General features: G+C 46.3%; 1 pseudogene; it reads left to right on the top strand.

Moving 5' to 3' along the window:
- Nucleotides 1-1,175: 1,175 nt before the first annotated feature.
- Nucleotides 1,176-4,312, top strand: LOC138567818 (testis-expressed protein 2 pseudogene; annotated as a pseudogene).
- The last annotated feature ends 21,989 nt before the right edge of the window (nt 4,313-26,301 follow it).

Below are 26,301 nucleotides of genomic sequence, written 5' to 3'. Positions count from 1 at the left end.
TCCTATGAGACTATTCGGCGAGGGACAGGTCGAGGAGGCAAAGACTGATCACACTGCATGAAAGGCCTGTGACCTAAGTGCCAAAGCGTCAGAGCAAATGTCATTAACACCCGAAGACAGTCGGTATGCGTTTCGTGTTTTCTTTCATCTCATTGAAAACTTTCCAGAACTAGTGGGCAGACCCCACAACATTGATGTGCCCACTTTTCTTAATGATCCAGCAAAAAATGCCCATTGAATCGGCTCCTGAGGGCTATTGCATCACAACTAAGAAGCAATTATGGACATCTACTGCTAAGAAGAGCCTTAGAAGGGGGAGATCCAAGATAAAACTTTCCATCATCCCCCAGCCGGGGACAGAGCAAGGAAACAAAGACACAGTTCTTTATGCTTCCGACGTAGAACGGACCGAAAGGGCGGAAACAAGGACAACGACATCTTGAACTTCTTTTCCTATTTTTCTTATTTTTTCTATTTTGCATCATCGTTCCGTAGTGGAGTAAATGGGGGAGAGAGAGAGACTGTTCAACAACTTGACCTCGAAAGACCAAGTGAAAGGAACAGAGACACGAACTTTACTGCCGTGTTTACTTTTTTCAACCTTTTTTCCTACCTTCTCATATGTTCACTTCTATTTTTATTTTTTATTTTTATTTTTTCAAAATTTTATTTTGTGTGATTTGTAGCGAATCCTTTCATGGTGTCACAGCAAACAAGGTCCTGTATGTCTCTAGGGCCAAGGCGAGTTGGAAGAGTGCCCTGGGAATACGCTGGCCATACAAATACAGGATAATTATGATGTGTTGAAAACGATAGTTTAACCTTTTTCCATAGTTTAGTAAAGGAACTGTACTCCATACTCAGAGACCATCTTCATCAGCAGTCGTAAGAGGGAGGACATTGAACTGCACTTGTCACTTTAGTGTTTATGGAACTTTGAACGACGAAAACAGAATAAGAAGAAAAATAAACTATTGACTGTGGACGTATTTGAAATGGGGGCCCAAAACAGTAACTTAGTTGTGCCACCAGTGGAAGGGCGCCCACGGTTCCCTGAAAGGAGATGCTGCAAGCTGTCTTTTAAGGCCGTCATATGTATATGCATTGTGATTATTGTAGTATTTTTATCGTTAACTATTAGAACTGCATTTTTTATCGGTGCACGAAGCGTCCCAATGTCTGTGCATCCACCAGGTAATGAACGTCTGGGCCCTACAAAAGCACCCAGACCGTATATTGTCATACCTGTTCCAAGAAAAGCTGATGGCAAAGCAACCGAACTGAATCTGAATGTAATAAGTAGTGATAGTTACACGGTTGAAGTTATGAATGATGAGAAAAGCTGGAGACGGGGTCAGTACGGAATGAATGATAATATAGCACTGTCCACAGCACGCACCCATACACTGAGTGCACACGAACAAGGGCAAGTGTCAATGGCTATGAGACCCCAGGCCGGAACAACCGAAAAAGAAAAGGCACCTGTGGAACAAACAGCTCCAGAGAACAGGGAACCAAGCGAGGGACCAAACAGATGTGGCATAGCAAAAAAGGAAGAGGAGTTGAGAGAAACTCTTGATGAGGAGGAGGTGGATGACCAAAGCATTGTAACTGCAACTGAAGCCAAAGAAGACTTTTATGTCGGGCCCACCACCCCTCTATCTGTTCTCGCTACCTCGTCTGGCATGGCAGTTGAAGATTCTACATCTCTAACCTCTCCATCAGCAGTTGCGCCAACCATGAACATTGTTAAGGCATTGGAGTCATCTTCATTGTCCAAAGTATTTAGTGCAGTGCCATTAGTTCTGTCATCTTCATCACAATCGTCATCTTTACCTGCTTCATTAGCAGTTTCGTCACCCACAGAACAGTTGACAAGCCCCTCTTCGACAGTCTCCCCATCCAGAGCCATTATTTTATCATCCAGTGCATCAGCTTCACTCATCGCCAGTGCAGAGCATTCTATGAGTTTAGTCAAATCCCTTTCAACCGATGTAGAACCTCGAGAATCCACCCCTCCTTCAAGGCATAGACACATTATGAAATCTCTGGTCAAATCCTTATCCACTGACACTTCTAAGCAGGACTCGGAAACTGTGACCTTCAAACCACTGGATTCAAAATTGAACTTGCACTTGTTTAAACAGTTTACTCAGCCCAGAATTACTGGGGGGGATCCCAAAACTGCCCCTTCATCCCCAATAACCTCCCCCTCTGATACGCGCTCATTCTTTAAAGTAACTGAAGTTGAAGCCCGAATTGAAGACACTAAACGACGCCTTTCGGAAGTGATCTATGAACCTCTACAGCTTTTGAGCAAAATAATGGGTGACGAATCCAGCAGTTATCGGTCCAAAGCCTTATCATCAAGTGCTTCAGAGCTTTCCAGCCTTTCCAGTTTAAATGGACCTTTGGACAGCAATAACAACTACAGCATCAAAGAGGAGGAATGTAACTCTGAAGGGGACTGTCCTGCAGGTGCATCCACTCTCAAAAATAAGACTACAACATCAGGCGATCAGTTGAAAAACGGAGAGTCAAAAAGTGTGCCATGTTCAAGCATGAAGGAAGCCAATTTTAAGACGCCTTTGATGGTGTTGGAGAAATGCTCATTGTCTGCTTTGGCAAGCAAGGAGGATGAGGAGTTTTGTGAACTTCATCCCAAAGACTTTTATTTTGATGTTGTGGATGAAAGTAATACCGCCCAACCTCTAGAAATCCTTTCCAAGCCACCAAGTCCAGATGACATTGGCACTGATAGTGATGATGAAAGCGAAGAGCATGTAGAGCTGCCTGAAGTTCCTGGCATGACATTGTTCTTTTTTACAATGTTTATCTATGGCTACATTATTCTTCCTCTACCTAGTTACATAAGCGGATTATTGTTAGGTGCTGCCATTGGATTTATGATTGCTGTCTGTATGATATGGCTTTTTACTCCGCCTCTACGTGATCATAGAAATCAGAAATTACACAAAACCCACTGGAACCTAGAATCTCTTGAGATCAAGGAACCGGAAATTTTGAAGGGATGGATGAACGAAATCCACAATTATGATCCTGAAACTTACCATGCCACGCTCACCAACTCTGTCTTCGTGCGCCTGGAAGGGGACACCTTAAGGCTCTCAAAGCCCAATAAAAATGTTTCCAGACGGGCCATCTACAATGAGGTGAAACCGGAAGTTACCTACATCAGCCAGAAAATCTACGACCTTACGGACAGTAAGGTGTATCTCGTTCCCAGGAGTTTGGTTGGAATGCGGGCGTGGAATAAAAAGTACCCGATCTGCATTGAATTGGGAAGGCAAGATGACTTCATGTCCAAGGCCCAGACAGATAAAGAGAGCTTGGAAGAAAAGCCACCTGCAGAAAGAGGCGACCTTGCAGTTGAAGAATGCAAGAAGAGTGCGCCTTTTCCAGAAGGAGGGAAGCCCGGTGGCCAGAGGGAGCAAGTGCTTTATCTCTTTGGAAGGACGGGACGCGAGAAGGAGGACTGGTTCAGGAGGTTTCTTCTGGCCACCAGGGCCAAGTCCGAAGTCAAGAAGACCGCAAGTCTACTGCCACCTGAACCGGGAGCACTATCATCACTCAGTAGGACCAACAGCCAGTCTGCCATTCTCACACACAGTCACAACAGCAGTAAAGGAAGCCTAGATGAAGTTGTGCCACAGTCAAAACCGAAGGATATGGCAGCGAGTGTGCGACAGAAAATGCTTCTGGACTACAACGTCTATATGGCGAAATGTGTTCCACACGAAGATAAGAGCCCAGCCGCCAGCCCTGTGGACAGTGCAGAGAGCAGACCCACAGCCTCAAAGAAGGAGAAGAACAAGAAGCTTGGGTGAATGCCTTACTTGGAAGAATGTTTTGGAATTTCTTAGGAGAAACGTACTGGTCTGACCTGGTGTAGAGAAAAATTCAGATGAAGCTCAGTAAAATAAAGCTGCCATATTTCATGAATGAGCTGACTTTAACTGAGCTGGATATGGGAGTTTCTATTCCGAAAATCCTTGAAGCCTTCAAACCCACTGTGGATCACAGAGGGCTTTGGGTCGATCTGGACATTTCTTATAATGGATCCTTCCTGATGACTCTGGAGACCAGAATTAATTTGACCAAGCCTCTTGGGGAAGCTGTGAAAGTTGGAGAAATTGGCAGAGATGGAGCCAGGCCTCGAACGTTTTGCCTTGCGGATAGTGACGAGGAGTCCTCTAGCGCCGGCTCTTCAGAGGAAGACGACCCTCTTGAAGTAACTGGGGAGGTTGTGGGGGCCGAAGGGTACAAAATTACAAATTCCTGTGGTTGCTAGAGCATCCATTGGTAGAAAGACTTGGGTTCTAGTTTGCTCCCACCAAGATTGGCTCTATGAAAGGCACCCCTAGACTGCTGCCTAGAGCTCCACCATCAGGGCAGGCCAAGTGGGCACCAGAACGACCCTTCGGGCATCCAGCCTAGTTCCATGGATGGGGGTGGGAGGAGACTGTGACTTTGCCCGAGTCAGCATCAATACTCGCATCCCCTAAAGCATATACATTATAAAGGGCTTTACCACGATCGTGCTGGGTCCTGGCGTGCTTTAAGTATGTTACTTTTTGCATGGCCGAGCCTAACCAGTCGAGCTTTTAAAACAACTCAAGAAAATTGAAATGATTTAAATTGTAAATCGTTTTAGGTTAAAAAAAAAAGAAAAGTCAAACATATTAATTGTTCATATCCTGATACTAGGGTTTACTCCTTGGTCGGTGGACGAGCTGAGCTCTGCTCGTCTTCATTAGATTATAAACGTACGTAATGTTCCTAGCTGCTAGGATTGGCCACTGGAGCCTGTGTATCTCTCTCTCTCCCTCTATTACCCCCATCTCAGCTCTATCCACTCTCCCCCTTCCTCCCTATAATCTCTCTTCCTACTATGTAATTAACTCCCTAATCTCTCTCTCCCTCACCCTTCCTTCCGCATCCCCCTCCCCTTCTCCTCCTTCTCACATGCAAATTGTTCTATATACTGTTTTTTGGTCTATTTCATGTATATTGTTTGCTTCTACTGTTCTATGTTTTGTGTATTCTTGTTGTTAAACTGTAAAGCGCCTTGGAGTTAGGCGCTATATAAATAAAAATAAATACAAAATACAAATACAAAATCCCTCAGTAGAACGGAGAATGCCACAAAAGAACTCACTGAGAAAACACATGCGGTAGTTGAGTATGTGTTTCCACTCATACTTAGAGCAAAGAAGCTACAGGAGGAGCTGAGCAAGACAACCACCGGAACTGTGATAGCGAGCACGCCAGCACCAACGCCAGAAGTAACTACTGAGCCTACGACACAGCCACGTGTTGGAAGGATGATAAATCACATGCGGTGGGAGGAGGTCTACAAAAGAATGCAGGAGGGAAGGAAAAGAAGCGCAAAACCTCCCCCTATTACTGCAGGGCAGGAAATGAAACCTGCCCCTCCAAGGATAACGCCCGAGAGTCTACCTGAACGAAAGAGTAGTACAGACACATTCAGAGACATAGTGATAGCCAACCACAGAAAAACGCTAAGGATCAAGAGAAGTCCATATGAAACCGATAACGAGTTAAACGATTACTTGGACAACACGGCCCATCTTGGAAACAATATATGGTACCAGCACATGAAGGAAGTTGGACGAGGGCAATCAGAAAGAGAATCTTTGCACTCCTGCCGTACAGCATGGGCAAGTCCAAAATCTTTGTGGCTGTAGAAATAGATGTCCCCATAGCACACTGCATGTCACATGTGGCAATGTGTAACACCTGAGGACAATTCTTGGGGAGAGACGCCTCGTTGATATGGGCCAACGAAAAGGACTACCCTGATAAAGACAGATATGTCCAGGACATCAAAACAAGAAACAGGGCGCACACCAAGAATCATGTGATTAGATATGAGAACCCTGACGTTAAAAGGATCAGGAATAAGGTGGGAAAAAAAACTCAAGACTGAACGTCCAAGGGAAAACGGCAGAAGAAGCGCAAATATGGAAGAACCGAGTCCAAATGCAGATCTGGGGATCAGTTGTTTCCCCCGACGGTTGGGAAGAAGGAGTTGTAATCTGCCGAGCTTGTATGGTCCTTGGAGCCTGCCAAGAAGCCATAGAAAACTCTCAAAGACTATGTAAACCACTCTGGCCAAAATTGGTAAAGCGGTTAACGTGGGTCGAAGACAGAGGAGGACCCCTGCAAATAGTACCGCTGGAAAACCCGAAACTGTGCTTTAGAAGTAATGGCACAAGGAAAATGGGGGAGAATCAAAACTGCGGGCGAATATACGAAGCCCCAGGGATGTCGCAAGGGACTGCGGTCCTGATGGACCACTATTGGGCATGTGGATCCAAGGCCTACATAAGACTACCGAGGAACTGGGGAGGCATATGCACACTGGTAAACGTCCACGTTCCTGCACTAGTGATCCCAAAAAACGAACTGAATTTGCACAGTTTCCCGAAAGCAGACGCTCACCTGAGGAAAAGTAGGTCTGTGGAACTAATGTCAAGGATGAAGAGAGAGAATTACTTCTCTGCCAAATCAGAGGACGCATTTTATGCCATTCCCTATGAACACAGGCTGTTTAGCCTGACTTCATCCGTATTTACAACAATACTTTTGCCGCACATCCAGGTTGGTGCAAATAGCAAGTGGTTGCAGATAACGAGATGGGAGTTACTGCAGACCATCAATACCACCATAAAAGGGTTCAACCCAATCAAGGAAGAACTGAGGGCAGTCAGACTGATGACCCTCCAGAACAGATATGTGCTTGACATGATCACTGCAATGGATGGAGGTGTTTGCGCAAAAATTGTTGACTCATGTTGCACATTTATACCATCAGACGACGAAGAAAATGGAACCCTCACAGAGGCCATAGACATGTTAACAACCCTGAAAAACCAGATGACCGATGAGACAGATGAAGTGGACAACGACAGCTGGTTGGGAACCTATTCTCATGGGTCCCGCAATGGATGGCAGATATATTCAAGTTTCTGGGAGCTTTGCTAGCAATGGTGCTGCTAGGAGTCTGTGTTATCAAGATAATCATCACACAGTGCCAGAAAACAGCAAAGAAGGCCATTGGGATGAAAATTATCGTCGATGTTGAGCGAGGCTGGAAGCCCAGAGACCTGACAGATGAGGAGATAAAGGACTTTGTGAAGGCCAGTGAATTTGCACCAGAAGGAACAAAATTCACTTATCCCAAGAAACGAAGAAGGTACGAAGCCAAATGGATTTACTGCAGTCCAAATGGACAATGCCAGTTCATGTTCTGGAACAAAGATGAGCATGTGAGAACAGCAGGAAGCTTGAAAGGGGTGATAAAGATATGGACACCAAAATTGCATACTTTCACGCCTTCTTGTGTAATCCCAGGAGACAATGAGCAAGAAGCTGAGGAATCAAAGAAACTGAATATAAGGGAGGAAGTAGGAGTGGTCGATGAACCGACCAGAGGGGGGAGTGTAGAGGAGGTCCCAGATATGAACTGAACCCCTGCCCCCCACTGCGAGTTGCCATTAAGGTACTCGCCGTGGTACGTGATGTATGAGGAGCAAATGAACCAACAGAGAGCCGCACTGGGACTCTGCCCCTTGTATGTAAGGAGATCAATACCGGTTGAAGCAGCCATAACGCGACAACCCTGGGCAGCACGATACCCTATCAGACAGCCATACCAGCCACTGATACGAAATGAGGAATACCTGCACACGGACCACAAGGAGACCCCTAAAGCCTTAATGGAAGGCTAATGAAAATAAACCAAGGGCCCGAGCAGCCCTGAGAACAAACAGAATTGGCTACTGAAAGCACGAATGTCAGTACTAGTAACTGCAAGGATAATGATAATGGATGCAGGGGAGAGACACTGTTAAAACATAAGAGAATGGTGCCATAAGACAAAATGGAAGCAACCGCCCTGTTGAATGTGTATAAATAAGCTTGAAATGCAAGGGGCTACAAAATCGATACTGCTTGCAATGCCTAGTAGAAGAGTAGAGCGGCAAGCACCAACCATATATCTACCTCAATACTGCACAATGCACACGTGCGACTCCATTTTGTGAAAGCAGAAAAGTACCCAGGCGGCCAAAGGCCTGACAGGCCGAGTTTAGAAACCCAACAAAGACCAGAGAAGGAGCGGAATTGAAACTCAACAAAGAGAGGCTTATGCCGGGGAGATCGAGGTCAACCAGAGAAGGGGAGGTGAGCATGAGCTCACGAGACTCCAACTACAGAGAATACCAGCCCGCCCGTGAAGTTCAAGATAAGAGAGGCCCATACAGGTGGCCAAGCGCACACAGAATTAAATGCACAAAAGATTGGAAACTGAAGCAGATTCACGGTGGACCAGCACCTGACCAGACAGGCGCGAACATGTACCACCGCCTGATGTCATCCAGAACCAGAGGGTGCCATAACTTTTCCTGATAAGAGACTACAGATCCAAGGCCATACCCAGCCAACTAATTGACACATAGCCCTAAAACACTGATTGTTGGAAGGGAGGAAGGGTGAATCTTGGGACACTAGGCACCTGGGTGTCTACTCTGCATGCTGCTAATTAAAATGGAGATTTATGTTTAAGGGTGTAACTTGCCCAATTACAAGGGACCATGTAATCTAGGGTCCTATAGACACTGTAACCAATGAGACGTCGTACTTGTAGTGACGTCAATCACGTGTGTTGTAGAGGGAAGGGCGTAGACGCCCACCCGATAAGAGTTATCAAATCCACTTGCGTTATTTCCATATACAGATATAGCACCTATACTTAAGTTCCCTTTCCCAACCAATTGTATTGCATGATGATTTTTTGTAGAATTAGACGTCAATGATGACGGATTTTGCCCATAAAAGAGGCTGTTTGGCTAAAGTTCGGGGAAGTCGGGGTAAGGCAGGTGTTCGGGATGCTGCTGATTTCCATAAACTGATGTATGTATCATTAAATGGACTTCCCTTTGCCAATTTACTGAGTCCTGATTATTGAACCTTGCTGGAGTACGTGAATCCTGCACTCTGTCCTCGCATGGTGTAGCTATCTTGTATTACTAGTTTTCGAGGGTGAGTACTGAGCAATGGGCCCATCAGTAATTTCCTCTCCTCATCAACACTTGATAGCTTGAAGATGGTTTTGGCCATCGATTATAGATTATCGATTGATATAGTATAAGACACCTTTAGACCGACGGCACAAAGTAACTCTGGGCCTTCGGTTACATCACGAGTCCTTTCGCTATTCCAGCTGAGTAGGCTGAGAAGCTCCCCGTGGACAATGATAGTGTAATCATTCCCAAAAAATCTTCAGTGGGCCTGAAGGAACCCGCCTTTCCAAGCATAACCCTTCTCAAACCCACGGGCAGCGGATCGGACGAAAACCATAAAAGCAGGAAGAGGAAGGGGCAGTGATCCTGAAGTTCCAGAGAGGAAAAGAGGCGATCGGTGAGTGAAAACAACGTAACTCGTTACCTTGGCAAATGTCTTATAGGCCTTAGAGTAAAAAGGGGAAAGGTAATGGAGGGTGGTGGAGAAGATTAATACAGTTAAAAGCAGGAAACACTGTAGAGATATAGAGAGTAAAAACCCGGGCACCTGAAGTAATTGGGGAATACCGGGGGGGCACCCGAGAAAAAAACTGTAAGGAATACCGGGAGGGCACCCGAGAAAAAAACTGTAAGGAATACAAGGGGGGGGGTGGACCCGAGAGAAAACTGTAAAATTTGCCTTGTTCCTGAGCTTTAAAGAGTGGTCAGAAGGAACATGAACCCAGAGCCCACAGATGGGGGACTTTAGGCTACGATGACGTTTAAAGACGTCATAAAGGGGTTAGTTCAAATCCCATGACGGGGTAACAATTAGAAGGCAGGTATACGTATGACCAGCTGGCGTCTGTCTAGTCTGTCAAGCGTCTGTCCTATATGTCTTCTTATGTCCTTTACATGTCAAATGTGAAATTGTTGCACTGTTGATTAATTGTAATGCATTTTGGTTTTATGCGATTCCGTAATTGAGAGGGAATCGCCACTGAATTGAGAAGTGTTGAGCGAAACTGTTGGTGTAGAGCTTGGCGGAAAATTTGGATTGGAGCTTGCGTATGTGGTGCTTGCTCATAATAGTGAAAAGTTAAAAACTGTAAGGTACACTGGTGATATGTGCTATAAAATTGTGGTAAACATGGGAATATGAGATGGTATGAAAGCGTATGAAAGTTGGTTATGAAAGGTTTGGCCCAAAAAGGTTGGACATATATAGTTTCTATGGTTGTTTTATTTTGTACAAGTGTATATAATATATTTTTCCTTAAGATCCAAATTTGTTGTGGAGTGTTATGTTTCTAGTATATCCATCCAACCTCACTACTCTAAGATTTTGATTTAAATTAGATGTGCTAACAAGCCATATTATTTATTTTCCAGTTTGACATCCACATCTCTCATCCTGCCTCCAGTTTATTGCTGCTCTCTCCTGTTCCCTCGCTACTACCATCTAAGTCCTTAATGTCGTTACTGCTGAATTCTCTTCTGCCCACCCTTCTTTCTTGTGCTACTGCCCGCTGTCCTCTTCCCCCATCTGCCCCCCACCACCGCCTGAGTCTTTCTAAGTGGCTGGACAATCTTTCACTCTTACCCTTAGGCTCCATCAGTTTTACTTCTGCTCTGGAGGCTTCAGTTCTGGCTTTGACCTTGTGTTGCCACATCAGTACCCATTTTGGTACCGCCAGGGATGTACCTTCTATAGACAGACCTATATCGGCACACTGATCCTCTCACTATAATTAACTTATCATTTGCTTTTCTGCTGGTATAGGTATTTGGTTTCTTTCTCTCCCTGTTATGGTGACTCCATCTTTTATTCATCTGTTGACTTCTTTGCTCTTTAATCTTTTTCTTTGACCCTCACTTACCTCCTTTTTCTTTTTTCAGCCTCTTCCTCAGCCGCTTTTCCAGTATCTCTTTCCCCAGACTCACTCTATGTTCCTCTACCCCGTCTCTCCTCAACCCATCTCTTATTTCATCTGTGCTCTTTCATTAGTCTCTTGCTCGTCCTCTTTTCCAATGCACTCTGACTATTCATTTTCATACTCACACCTTTTCTCCCACTGCTTCTCCATCTCCTGTACCAACTCCCTCTCTTGTTCTAGTACTCTTATTCTTTTAGCCCCACCCACTTCCTCTTCTTGTACTTCCCTTGCTCTGGTACTTTTAATTGCTAAGTGATGCACTATTTTTATCATCATCCATTTCTGACTCTGTCAACATCTCAACCTCCAGTTTGTTGCTTATCTCTCGTACTCCCACTTGCCCCCCACCACTCATATGCCTTTCTCCCACCAACATGTTTAACCTCTGCTCTGCCTTTGCTGCCCTCTCCTCTTCCCCCTCATCTCACTGAAACCTTGCAAAATGCTAGCTTTCATTTTGCTGAGGGCTTCCTCCAGTTTGGCAATCTTTCCCGTCTTCCCTCTTTGTTCCTTTCCCTGGAATGCCTGCAGCCATCTCACTTGCTCACTCCCAAATGCCCAACCTATAGACCTATTGAGTGAAATCCAATTTTAAAGCCTGTAACAATTACTAGGCAAGAAGTGTCTAATAGGCTCTATTTTGGTCCCGCAAAGTTCAGACACACACAGGATGCAATGCACTATCTTCTCAACATGCACGGTAATCCATCTTAGCCAATCCCTTTCCCGCTCAGTTCCTTCGTGGTCTGGCACCTAGTGGTCCATTGGAGCGTATCCTGTGGCCCTCTCATTTCATTTTGGGGCACAGTCTAGCGGTCCATTGGGCCCTATTTCTATCCTTACTATCTCAGCTGGTCTTTCTTATGCCATTAATTGCCTGGTGGTTCAGTGGCTGCAATTCCCCATCCCTTTTTTAAACCCTATATCCTTAAACGTGAAGCCCCTGTTTTCCAGCACCAACCCAAGTCAGGGAGCATCCATTCCTGGAGTATGTTAAGGACAGTTCCCATGGAAACCAACATTTCGCGCCGAGGCCCACTACATAGGGAGGAGCACTGCCCCTGCCAAATAAAAATGCTGTTAACAGGAAATGGGCAACACCTTGAGTTCTTCGATTACCAATGAACACAGACACCAGCGTGCATTTTACAGGGATCCCAATGGGGACCCCTATTTATTTATCAAAAGTCATAACCTTTAATAAGTTCCCCTTTTTCTTATTCCCTAGGATTCCCCTGGCTTGCGCTTTAACTAAATAGGGACTGCTACATCAGATCACTCTTCCTTGGAGAGGTCTTGTAGAACCTTAGGGTGAGTCTGATGCAGCAGACCCCTTACCTAAACTCAGTACCAACCACATGGAACGTGAGGCCATTAGATGTCCTCTGTGGGTGGTCCCATCTCGCTAAGCGGCCTCAGGCAGACTGCCACACTGTCCTGCTACCTCACGCAAGGGTACCTCCCTCTAACCCCCTTTATCTATTTAGTATCATTACACATACTTAACGTCCCACCCCTACTTAACTTAAACCCTACATAACATCGCCCTCTACATAAACCCCAATCTATTTTTCCCTACTTAACATCATACTTAACCTTATAGGGCTGTCTCTGGTGGCTCTAGCATGCTGAGGGCTGGCCTCCGGGCTAGTTGCATGGCTGGCTGGGTCCTGCCCTCTAATAATGCTAGATGGGGGCCTGGCCCCTCTTCTTTCTTTAGGATGGCCCCGCCCACGACATGGGGCCACCCACAATCACTGTGCAGCCCACATTCTGTTTTGTTTTCTGGGTGGCCCATTGCATGAGTGGGGGTCCACTCACCATCACTGCCACTCCCTTTGGCCTTTCTGGATTCTTCTGGGTGGTCCTGTTGGTGTGGGGGCCAACTGCAAACTCCTCCGCTGAGTAGGCTTTGTTGCATGGGAGCCCATCTGCACTCACCGCACACACGCAGCCTGCATTCAATTCTTTGAGGTGGCCCCATTAGCGTGGGGGCCACCCCACATCACTGCTGCGGCCCACACCGCCATTTTGACTTCAGGCAGTGTTCCCTGTGCTGTGGGGATGCCCCCGCTTTCACCACCATTCGCGCAGCCATCTAGACTTCAGGTTGCATCCCCATGGCAATGGGCACACTGTTGTGTTCACCGCAGCACGTCCCCAGCCTGTTGGTGTTTCCTGGCTTTCCCCCTCAGCAATGCGTGGTTAGACAAAGGGGGCGGGCTGCTGGCCTTCACCTGGGCTGCTCCGTGAGGCAGCCCCGGGCTTTCCTTCACCCGCGCTGCCCCCCTGAGCAGCCCAGACCTTACATTCTTCCTCCTCTTCACCCAGGCTGGCCGGCGAGCCAGCCCAGGACTTAAGTTCACCGCTTTGCCCTCCTGCGTGGAGCGGACTGCCTCGCTCTTCACCTCCCGGGTGCCGCCAGACATATGCATCCTAGGAGGACTTTTTAGAATGGGCATGCCTCACTGGCCAAAAGGCGGGCAGACTGGGGGCACAGTCTGGCAATCCTTGGGCAGCACCCTGCATGCTGCCCAGGCCCTCGATGATGTTGGGACAGCCCTGTCTGGCCCGCGGGCGTGTCAACACCAACCATGGCCACGGTGTGGCCCAGCTGCCCCTGACATAAGCAGCTTGGCCCCCTGGCTCACTCTCTGGGGGATCCCCATACACTGTCCAGCGCCATTCAAGGTAATTATTTTCCCTTTCTCTCTTTGCTTCTTCTCTCTTTTTTTCTGCTCCTTTTCAACTTTTTCTTTCAAATCCGCACTGGATTTGTTTCCCCTGTCCACCCCATTCTTGGGCAGGGAAGTTCTATTCCCTTATTTTCTCCTCTTTTCTCTATCAAGATATTCCATGCAGCTCCATGGTGGGCTGGAGGGTTTGATCCAACACAAAGCACAAGAACACACCACATAAATAAAACACACACTAGATTTAGCAAAATACTTTTATTACCCTGGATTCTGTGTCTTTATTCCTAGGACTTCCCTTAGGGGACAAGCATGTAGCCCTTACTAGAAGGGCCCCATGGGGCCACGGGCTAAACTTGGGCCTTCACTCATATCTTTTATGATTTACATCGCCTGGTGCTCTAGCTGGGTCTGTTTAAAGGGCCTTTCTATTATTTTTACCAAAATCCACCTGTGATTCGCTGGGGCCTTCCTCTCCCACCTCTCTTTAACCGCCTACCTGTAATCAGGAATCGCTAATGAATGTTCCAAGGAACAGGGGCGCATGCGGGCGGATCTCTTCTCATGCAAGTCTTTCTGCCGCCAGACCTGCCCGGTCCTTTTCCTCTCTGTTGCTGTGCTGCTGGTTCACTCTGCTTCTTGCTGCTACCTTCATGCTGTTGCCACAGTCTTCCGCATGCCTGCTCCTGCTGGATTTCACTCCTGCTGCCAGCTCCTCCTCTGCGTTGGTGGCAGTTAAGCCACTCCACCCAGTCCTTGCTCTGCTCCTGTCCACCCTACAAGCTGCAGCAGGAGAGAAACACAGTCTTTGCCACACACTGCCAACCAACCAAGTTAGTTGAAGTGTACCTCCGTTTGGTATAGCAATGTTGGGGGATGAAGGATGTCATGCTCAGACCTGCACCAATTTAATTTGGGGTTGGCAGTTTTTTGTCAGTAGCAAGGTTCCCAGGTTTTCCCATTCACCCCCCCCTTTCCTCCCCACCTGCCATTATTATGATATCATCTATATTCATGCCAAAATTCACCAACAGGTTGTACAGAGATTTCTGCAGCAGATATGTTGACCTATAACGTGCTGATACACACCAATTAAGTGCAAGAACACAATACTGCAAGAATGGTATTCCTGCCCAACTGTCTACTGGTGTTCCATAAGGCTGCTAGAAACATACATTGCCCTGTCTCACAAGAGGTCCAGCAGAGAAGTGAACGAAGTGCCAACATGCAAAGGGTGTGGTGTGGTATTATTCAAAGACCACTTCTTCGCCTGCCTTCAAAGAGGCTTCTAGATGGAAGGAAAAGGTAGAGGCAGAGATTGCGCAGATTACATCCATAAGCCAAATAAAGCAAAAAGAACAATTGTAACCTATCCAAGAAAGCGTTATGCAAAGTACAAAGAAACCATAGTGGAGCAAAGAGTCTGAAATAACCCCGCGGGATTCAGGACCACCGGCCTGGGAGTCCCAGGTGAGAGAATCATGAGAATGGCCAGTCCGGAACTTCCATAGGGCCCACAGAAGAAAATAGACCCTGCAGGAGGAAGACGGAATGCTGGGTAAAATACTCTGGTTCTCGTTTGCCGCCATCACTGTGGATTAGAGAAGAAAATTCAAAGCTCTGAGTGGGAGCTGGCGACTAAAGAGTTGGGAAGCAACTTCCAAGGATTCTGAAGTCGCCCCTCCATTTTAAGAATCGGCAAAGCCAACAGTTTTGGCTTTTGTGTACTCATGAGATGGGCATTTGCCAGGCACTGCCATAATGGTACCACGTGGCCGTAAAATGGTAACAGCTGGAAAATGGGGCGAGTACCTGGGCATATGACAGCAGGGCCTGGCAAATTTCTATCTAATACCTGTACACAAGCCAGAACTGTTGGCTTTACCAGTGCTTGTTTTTAACAAGCCTTCAGTGCAAAGACATTTATACTGCCTATAAATCAAGTGGCTAAAGGCACATGTTAAGGAATGTGGCAGGGGTGACACAGCAGTCATCCCAATTACCAGCAGAGAGGCTCTCAGGCACATCAAAGACTCACCACTGCAGGAAGGGAAGACTCAGCCATGGGGTAAAGTTTACTGTCTTTATTATCTACCAAATGGGTTCTATGCTATCAAATTGTGGCAGATTTTGCCGCTGTGGCAAGAATCCTCTCTACCAATACCCTTCTATCCCTTAAATCTATCCCCAATTACCCACACTAACCTGCCTTCATCCTCTCCATGTTGGGCTTCTCCCTGCAATGTCAGTTCCATCTCCCAATTATGGGTGGGAATTGATACTGCAGAGTCTCTTTCTTTTATTTTTTTGCTTTCTTCACTGTCCCCCACTTTCCATTTAATGGACAGCGGGGGAAAACCCTGCAACCCCCAAAACCATAATGTTTAGGGGTTGCGGAATGGAATGAAAAATGTAATGGAAAGCGGGTGTACCCGCTCCCCTTGTTCGACATTTTGGGATTTAGGAATTTTGGGCCAGGGCAAAATTGAATAAATTATCCATTCCACCATTTATTTTAAAAATGTTCAGGCAATTCGAACAAATGACAGGGAATACACTAGAAAAACAGAAATTCTACAGCACTCTCATCGTCTGAACATGTGTCACATGGTTTTATCCAGGTGTGAAGTCGTAAAATCAAATTCCATCCCCAAAACCTACCAGACATTCACATTGGTCAGTTTAGGCTAACAAGATATAGCTCCTATAGGGGGTAGTTCTACTATTGGATAGCCATAGCTGGTGGCTCCTGCTGGGACCACCTCTGCACGTTTCGATCTACAATGTTGCAGAGTTGCATGGAGACCATTGGCCCTTGCAACATATTATATCTTCACGTCAAAGGTGACTCTGGATTGGGTAGAGCGGTTCCTCCCAGCGCTGGGACCCTGGCTGGTTACTAGGCTGAGTGTACCTTTTCAAGGTAATGAGAATGAACATGGAGGGTTGAGTGCTCCCTAATGCTGCCATCTCTGATCACCTAAGCCTGAGAGAGTGCATTCAGTTAGCTGTTTGTAGGCAACACTTGTTTCCATCTCAGTCTTGGTGGGAACAGCTTCTCTCCATCCACCTTGATTGAATGAGCATTGTCCCGTTCTGCTGGGTTACGTATGTTGAGACCACGAAATAAAGCTCTCTTGCTTGTAATTATGAAGATTGTAGCCTGAATTCTTTGCAGGTGGCTTACTGTCTTGTTAACCCGGAACTTTCCATCTGCCCTTGTCCGTGACTTGGTGCATCGTCCCTGCTTGCCTCTGGCTGCAGCGATCATGTCAGCCCCTTTATGTATTTAAGGCTTGTATCCGCTTCCTTATTTAAGTCGTATGTATCCTTATGGCGTCTCCATATTAGTGGCAGTTAAGCATATGCAAGCTTGGTATAGGTATACATTTGGCATTGTACGGTCCAGCTTTAGCGAAGAATGTGACTATAGATTGAGATATGTATGTTTGTCTGTCATCTACCTGCGTGAGCCATAAGCATGTGTTCCATGTCTATATGCAATAAACTAGTGCATGCTTGTGTTACTTTGTGAATGGATGGCTATATACTTCATGTCTAAGTGCGGCTTCGTCATGATGTCAGTGATGATATCATTGATTTCTGGGTTTGCGGTTAGTCGACCTGTTCGATTGATGGCAACTCCATTTGACTGTATGAGGGAATAACATTTCTCAAATCTGCGATACATCGATGCTGGCGGTGAATGGCCTAAGAGTGAGGTACATCTGTCATGCCTCAATCTTCAGGCTGAGAGGTGTGTGGGGGTCATGAGGGCCATACCTAGACCTCCCTCTTCACACACATGGTTGCCATGTTTATTGCACTCGTAACACATTTATAACTGCCATTACGCCATTAAGTCTTGGGAGACTGTCAAGAAAAGAGACTGGAAGGCTAATGTTTGATGTTACTCCTTGATAAAGGAAAAGAAATCCAAGGAGGCTGTTTTTTGGGCAGTGAGGGAGCATGAAGTGAGTAGGAACGGCCATATGGATTAGCATGGCCATGGGCAGTCAATGGGTGGGTAAATAACTAAAGAACACCCACAATATTGTGTATCCTGATGCTGCTGTAATAAGTATGAGCTAGATGCTTGTAGAGAACTGCTGTTTTATGTTCTTCAAAACAATAAGGAGTTTATAAAATAATAATAATAAGGACACCAACAGGCTGTGTTTCCCTAATCAGATCCCATCTCCCTCCTAGTGGTACTCCAATGCAATCCTTTTGGATTAGTACCACCTATTAGTCAACACTACAAAGCGTGTGCTGCAAACATTATTTTTATGGGCAGCACCTGGTCTTGCTCCAGAGAATAATCTGAGGAGGCCAGAGTCGTCCGGACCTTTTACCTTTGGTGTGGTAGCAAAAATGACCTGAGACATATTGTTGTGGTTGGCAATGAAAAGGCTGTGGTTTTTATTACAAACAGTAACATCATAAAACAATTGGGTACATTTATTTATCCAACAAAACACAATGATGATATGATATGATAGGTTATTTATAACAAACAACTGTTATCTTTTGGGCACTGGGCCAGTGGCATCTACATTGCCCGCGCCGCCAACTTCTTCCCACGACTTTGTGGGTCCAGTTCATTGCCCTGTTGTCCCTTTCTTCTTCCTTCTGTTAGGGTGGGTGGGTTTTGGGAAAAGAAGAAGAGAGTCTTCTGCGTTAGCAGATGATTGTTGGTACAGCAGAGCACCAAGGATAGGGTGACCAGACGTCCGGGTTTTCCCGGGACAGTCCGGGGAAATCACCCTCCGTCCCGGGGTCCCGGGAGTTTTTTCATTTTTTAAACCCCGTCCGGGGTTTGCATGTTTGGGGGGCTACAGTAATAAAAACCGTAATTATTTTTCACAACACTTTCAGCATTTTGAAGTTGGAGGTTTGGCTCGAACCCCCAACCTATCAGGTACAAGTCAGAACACTTACTGACTGTGCCGGAGACTGGCTTGCAAATTGTTTTCCAGCAGGCAATGTAATATCAATTAGAGCTAACGCTCGTCTTGAATTAACATGCCACGATTCACAGACAAAACTGCACAAATGAGATTATAAACAGTTTATAGAAAGGAGAAGTGCTGGAAATATGGTTGGGGGGTGGTTGTGGGGGCATGTTGGGGGAGGGGCGGTAATAGGTGGGCTGCGATGGGGTAGTCCCTCTTTTATGTTGTTGGCGTCCCGGTTTTTTGTTTTGAAAATCTGGTCACCCTAACCAAGGAGAACTGGCTTTCCGTCAGCCACCCCTCTTCTTATATTCTCTTTTTTGCCTGCCTGAAGGCATGCAAGACACTAGCTTTCTGTCCCATGGCCCGCTGGCACCGACGGCCATTAAAACCTATGTGTGTGGCCTTGGCCCTCCCTTCCTGCCTACGCCTTGGCCTTCTGTTTCCTTCCCCCTCCCTGTAGTGTGGCAAGTGTTGTGGGGGATCTAGGCGAGGCGCCGCCAGGCTGCCTTCTCCTGCCTGTTGGTTGCAAGGGCCCTTGTCAGGTGTCCTGTTCCCTTGCCCTGCCCCCCCTCTGATTATTTGTCTGTGTTGTGCCCTGGCACTCCCTTGGTGCCCAAACTCGCGGCACCTGGACATAACTCAAATCTCCATTGAGCCAGCTGTGCAAGCTCGGCTCCTGGCGCCAATGCCGGGGAGTGAGAACCCGCGCAGGGCAGGACCCCTCCTCAGCTGCTCTGATTCGCGCGGGCTCAGGCAAGCAGGAGAGGAAAGCGATATGGTTTGTCTTAGCAAGAAAAAAGGCAACCCTCCCTCCCCGCCCCCGCAGCAGCCTGCACGCCCCGACTCCGGATTTAATAACCATTTTTGTTTCTTTTATGTGGAGGAAACATTTGATTCCCCTGAAAACTTACTCAGGGATGATGGTAAGAGGTTGTGGTGTAACGCCCTATAAATGGAACGGGATTGCTTTTATACCCGCGATTTAGAGCCTGATTTACACAAATATTTTCAATGTGACTTTCCCCATCTTAAAACATTTTTTATAAGCAAGCCCTTACTCTTTATTCTGTTAGATGCTGGGAAGCACAGGCACAGCGTTTTCTAAAAACTCCACGAAAGTTCTATTGTCGGAAAGGTGTGTGAGATCATTAAAGAAATGTATACCTAGGCATATTACACCCTAAAACTAAACACAAGACTGGACAGAGTATTTCACACAAGACAGTGTTAGAATTCGCCACATCCCACTTTTCTCAAGCATGCATATACATACACAGGAGAGGATTGGGAACCAAAAAAAGCTATGGAAATACTTTTCAAAGTGGCCCCATATTACACATTTTCAGCAAGACTGCCCAAACCTTACCCCATGAGAACATTTTGAAAAATTAGGTAACCACACAAATGAAGGCCAGGGTGCAGAGGCCTTCCCTGCCCATAACGCACCTTAGGAGGAGCCCCATCTTGCAGACTGGCGTGGCCAGATAGAGGTTACCTGGCGGTTCCTCCAGATTATCCAGTTCACTTGACAATAACTGAGTAACATGATCTGCTTGGAACAACCTCTAAAATACAGTGAATCAGAAAGTACAACAGAAAGACTAAAGTTGTTGTTTTGTGGAAAAAAAACAGAATAAGCACCTGTCAATAACAATTCAAGATGAATTGAGATATTAACACGCATATTACCACATTAACTATTTGGGATCATTATCTAATGAATCTGGAGCTACACAAAAGCCATTGAAATAATCAAAGAAATGGCAAACCCACTCCGGCTTGATAGGAAAGGCGTTTTACTGAAGATCCTCAGAAATCCCCCAAAAAATTCAGGCTGGGTAGAACCTGGAGGGGCACCCTTTTGCATTAACGAAACAAACATCAACATTGTGGATTTAACATAACATAATATATAGTTTAGGAAACTCAACAACAAATGCTTCAACCTCCAAAGTATTGCAAACTAAGCAAGTTAGACCGGAAACCACAAGTCGCTAAGAAACAGCCTCCTTTATCAAAGGCTGAGACCCATCGATGCCAGAGAAACAATCAGAAAATAGGAAACACACCACTCCAGTATGTATTGGAAGACGCCAATCAAAAATACAAATACAATACAATGCAAATAAACAGTATTGATGAGGTTAATTTAGTAACGGCAAACAGTAAGAGCAAACGAAGAGAGCAAGGGAAGGAGGGAGCCAGAGTAGAAAGGGAGGGACCAGATGAGAAAGATCTCCATGTCAAAGAGACAGATAAACTAAAATATAAGAGAAAGAAATAGAGAAACGGCAGGAATATTGGGAAGAGAGAGAGAGAGAGAGAGAGAGGCTGGATGTAAGGGAGAGCATATTTGAAAGAATAGAGAGAGAAGAATAGAGACTGCAAAAGAGAGAAACACTGTTAAGCAGAGGTGTTGCTAGGGGGGAACCAAGGGCTATAACCCCAGGTCTTTTGGTTGTAACCCCAGAGAGAAGATCAGGGCCTACAACCAAAAGGCTGGCTAGCCCTGAGTCCCGACAGACCCGACATTAGCCTAGCCCCGGATCTTTTCCAGACATAACAACTCACCTGCTGGTAAGTGGGAGGGTTGGAAAAAAATAGATCATTTGCAGAAAAAATAAAGAGCTAGATTGATGTGCCGAAGAGAGTGAAGGAATCAGGTGAGAAGGAGATGGAAAGCAAGTGAAACACACCACTAGCATCAGCAATTTGACAGGACTGCTGTCTAGGGGAGATGGTTGCCACTGTTCCTCTTCATAAGACATGCAAACCTTGTTAAGCTACTGTCACCCAGAGAAAGGGTCAATGAAATTAGAAAGGAATACCTCATGCCATGGTGGCATAACATTCATGCTGAGTCCTATAAAATCTCTGCAGGCCGGGAGTGTTAGTTCTGTTCAGGAGAAAATACCAACATTACAAAGACATCTTTGGAGCGGGTCTAGACTATGCAAGGGACTGTGCCCCAGGTCCTGAGGACAAGCTTCCATTGAGAATGGGGTCTGCCAAGATCAGACGGAGGGCAGAGCAGAAGGCCCTCTAGCACGCAGCATCCTGGACATTGAAGACATCTTGCCCACCACTAGAAATGACTTGTGCAGATACAAAAAGAGTTGAAGCCCTTCGAAGGTCACAAAGGTCCACCTCATAAAGAAGAAGGGTTGTGGAAGGGTAAGAGTGGACAGGGGAGCAGTAGATGACAAAGGAATTATGGGGCCTGGGGCATAAGCACGTATGGGCCTCACCTTGAACTAAAGAAATTAAGGGCTACAGAATCGCTGGTCACACAATAAACATGGCCACGTCCCCTTGCCCTCTTCATCGTTATTGGAATCAGAATAATAAACAAGTGGCATTTCAAGGGCAACATTAGAAGTTCACGACAAGGGTACTTGTGTTCTAGCAAAGGCACAGGGCACTTTTTAACAACAGAAGCCATGAGGAGGGTCTACCGCTTGCAGTATAAATGCAGGGCTCCAATCAGTAGCTGTAGAACACAGGAACACATACTCCAGTATAGACACAGAACATGGATTAGCAGCCTCACAGAATATAAAAGAGCTCGCACATATTTACAGGAGACAGATTGGAAGCACCAAGAAAGGTACACATACCACAGCATCGATTAGAAGCTACCAGGAAAGTGCAGATATTAGGACTTATACTGAGATTAGAAGACGACCAGGGTTTTCAAGTTGTATTGGGGTTAGGGAGAAAATAAACAAATGACTTTGTAGTGTGGGACATAGCCGTCATCGCTATTATTATATATGAAGCAACACTACTGCCAGTTAAAATATGAGTGAGGTGTTTTGAAGAGTACCCTAAGAACTAAATCACTCTTAGTGGCTGACAATTTTTAAATATTTAGGGACGTACAAATGTGAGAGATTGAGATGTCCAGGATAACACACTTTACGTAAGAGATGAGCTTGATATGTGAGCCCAGTGTGCAATTTCTGCACTTGACCTAACGGTTGTATAATTCTTTTATATAGTAAAACTTTTTGACTTTCATGAACTAAAATCATACCTTGTTTTGTAGACCTGGCTTGGAAAGTACACAATCACATAATAAACAAACATTAAAACAATTGAAACACTTTATAGAAGAATGTTATGCTAAAGGTGATTTATTTTTGCTCATTTTTCTGCATCATCAAGGGAAGTATACAAGTACCAGAAGCACAAAAGTGATGGGTGGAAGGTTCTGAATGAATCTTAACCACTGGCATTGCTCTGGGCAACCTTCCACACCACCATTTTTTAGCCCATCTGCGCCATTGCAAAAGGGGTCCAGCCATATGCAAATCAGTCAGGTACTGCCACCAATGGTAGCAGCCCAGCCCGAACTGCTAGGCCAGATCCCCTCTGCACGGAAACACAAGCAACCCCAGACATGTTTCGGCCTTGTTGGGCCTCCTCAGTGATGTGCAGCTTGGTTCCCTATGGCGCAGCGAGCAAGAGACCCACGTCTGGGCATACCCTCTCTCACATAGTGAGACAAACTGTAAGCACAAAAGTGATGGGTGGAAGGTTCTGAATGAATCTGAACCACTGGCATTGCTCTGGGCAACCTTCCACCCCACCGTTTTTTAGCCCATCTGCGCCATTGCAAAAGGGGTCCAGCCATATGCAAATCAGTCAGGTACTGCCACCAATGGCAACAGCCCAGCCCGAACTGCTAGGCCAGGTCCCCGTTGCATGGAAACACAAGCAACCCCAGACATGTGTCAGCCTTGTTGGGCCTCCTCAGTGAGGTGCAGTTTGATTCCCTATGGCACAGCGAGCAAGGGACCCTCGTCTGGGCATACCCTCTCTCACATAGTGAGACAAACTGTAAGCACAAAAGTGATGGGTGGAAGGTTCTGAATGAATCTGAACCACTGGCATTGCTCTGGGCAACCTTCCACACCACCGTTTTTTAGCCCATTTGCACCATTGCAAAAGGGGTCCAGCCATATGCAAATCAGTCAGGTACTGCCACCATTGGTAGCAGCCCAGCCTGAACTGCTAGGCCAGGTCCCCTCTGCACGGAAAAACAAGCAACCCCAGACATGTTTCTGCCTTGTTGGGACTCCTCAGGCATGCTTGTGGTCAGGGGAGTTGCTAAGTCTGGAAAAGACCCGGGGCTACGCTGATGTAGGAACTGTTGGGACTCGGGGCTAGCTAGTCTTTTGGCTGTAAGTCCTGAGATTCTATCCGGGGCTACAACCAAAAGATCAGGGGCTATAGCCCCCTTAGCCGCCCCCTAGCAACGCCCCTGCTTGTGGTCTCGTGCAGAAGGGATGTGGCCTAGCAGTTCGGGCTGGACTGCCCCTTTTGGGGTGGGGCCAAGCCTGATTTGCATATGGTCTTTCCCCTTCTGTAATGGCTTGACAGGCGAAGAACAGTGGTCTGGAGGGTTGCCCAGAGCAATGCCAGTGGTTAAGATTCATTCTAAACCTTCCAGCCATCACCTCTTTGTTTTACAACTACCAGAATACTAACTGATGCAAGCCTAAAAAAATCTCATCTGGGTTTTTCTATTGAATTGTATTTTGAAGTTTTAAATACACCCATCACAAAACCTTGTGGATTGTTATTCATCATGTGGAGAAGAACATTTGAAATTGCACAACTGTTTTTCATGAAAAATAAGCGCCCCTGAAAAAAAACTTGCCCCAGGCCTCTGGTATTAGGTTGGCTCTTTTCGGTCTAGGGCCCCTTCCAATCAAATGGCCTGCATAAAATGAAAGAGCAGGTGGCATAAAAAAAATTCACTAGAAAGTGAGAGGACAAACATTTTCTTGAAGGAACACAGTATCATATGGGGTAAAGGTGCAATATGAGTCTCAACACTTTGGTTCCACGCTCCATGCTCTGTTCCATGTACAAAGATTTCTGTCGGAAGGGTTTAACACACTGATTTTTCTTCTGAACCATGGTGGCACTCAAATTTATCAATATGCCTTACAACTTTGGTTTTGCAAGCTGTCAATATATTGTTCACAAAAATGTGAAAATGCTACCGGAGTAAAATTATACTAAACGCAGAAACTGTCTGCACTTCAGTGAACACAGGAAACATAACATGATGAACTGACCTGAATGATATGATATGATGTGGCATTTCTAACGTGCCTATACACAAGTGTTTCAAGGCGTGAGGAGGCAAGGGAGGGGGAACAGAGGGAAGACAGAGACAGCAATCCTACTAGGCCAGGTGACAGGTGACATTGAGATCACGCAAGTGCAGGGGGAAGGGTAAAAGTGTGTGTGTAAAGGGGAGGGGAAGTGCAGTACATAGGATTACAGTAAAAAAAATAAAGACAATAAATAATAAATAAAGTGCGGCCAGCTGGTGGCAAGTGCAGGGGGTAAGTGCAGACATCAGATGTCAAGTGCTAGTAGGGGCTGTAGGGGCTGTAGGGATATAGAAACAGTCCCTGGGTGCAAGGTTTGACAGGGGGGCAGTGCAGTGTGCAACTGGCAGGGAGAGGACCTGGACCCGAGATCAGAGGGTAGCCAGGTAACCAGTGCAGTTTCAGATTCAGCCAGGAGATCAGCAGGGGAGAGGAGGAGAGAAAGCAGAAGCAAAGAGGAAGGTCTTGAGGTGCTTCCGGAACCAGATATGGTCATCCTTAAGTTTCAGAGACGCAGGGAGGCTGTTCCAGAGGGAGGCCCCAGCAGAAGAAAGAGATCTACCCCCAACTCGCTGCTTGAAGAAGCGACTAAGCCTCAGGGAGTTGGAGGCGGATGAGTGAAGAGCTTGAGAAGGAAGATATTTAGGAAGAGAGAGTTGAAGGTATTGAGGCCCCAGGCCCCAGAAGGCCCTGTGGACAATAGAGATGGTTTTGAACTTAATCCTCACCACCACTTGAAGCCAGTGCAGAGATTTCAGTCCTGGAGAGACACGCTCCCTTGGCTTGAGGCCAAGGACAAGTCTCGCAGTCCTATTTTGGATGAGTTGCAGAGGGCAGAGAGTAGAGGCAGGCAGATTTAGAAAGAGGCTGTTGCAGTAGTCCAGCCTAGAGAGAACCAGAGCTCTGGAGACAGTGAACTTCTGGGGGAAGGAGAGGAAAGGAAGAATACCTCTGAGGAGGTGCAGCTGGTAGTGTGACTTCTTAGAGACGACAGAGATATGAGGAGAGAAGGAAAGGGTGGAGTCGAAGATGACCTCAAGGTTTTTAGCCGCACAGGTGGGAGCAGGAAGGGGGCCAAAAGAGGCCGGCCAGAGAGTGACAGGAAAGGAGGGAGCAGGTGTGCTGATGAGGATAATCTTGGTCTTACTGGCATTAAGGCAGAGATCATTGGCAGCACACCACTCCTGGATGGCGGAAAGAATGGAACGCTCATATGCACAGCAACTAGTCAGCAAGTGTACAGCCGCACCAGCACACTATGAAATATTCTGACATGCTGTTTATGATGTGAAATAAAATTGGCAAAGACTTCTTTGCATCAGGCAGCCATGTACCCCTCCTCCAAAGTGGGGGGCACGGGGCACATGCCACTTATGCCCTCTCATAAAGACATTGGACACAGGAGGACAGGAAAAAGGCAGTGAAGGGCATGGGGGGACGCTCATATGAAAACAAATGGGGAGAAATGTGAGAGCGCCAGTGGGGGCGGAAAGGAAGAGAGAGAGAATGAAAGATCGAGAAACAGAGAGAGAGAGAGA

The sequence above is a fragment of the Ambystoma mexicanum genome, chromosome 2p, assembly GCF_040938575.1.
Source record: "Ambystoma mexicanum isolate Mex_15411 chromosome 2p, UKY_AmexF1_1, whole genome shotgun sequence".
Classification (NCBI taxonomy): Eukaryota; Metazoa; Chordata; class Amphibia; order Caudata; family Ambystomatidae; genus Ambystoma; species Ambystoma mexicanum.
Note: the sequence above shows the minus strand (reverse complement) of the source record. Positions and strands in the feature narration are given on the sequence as shown.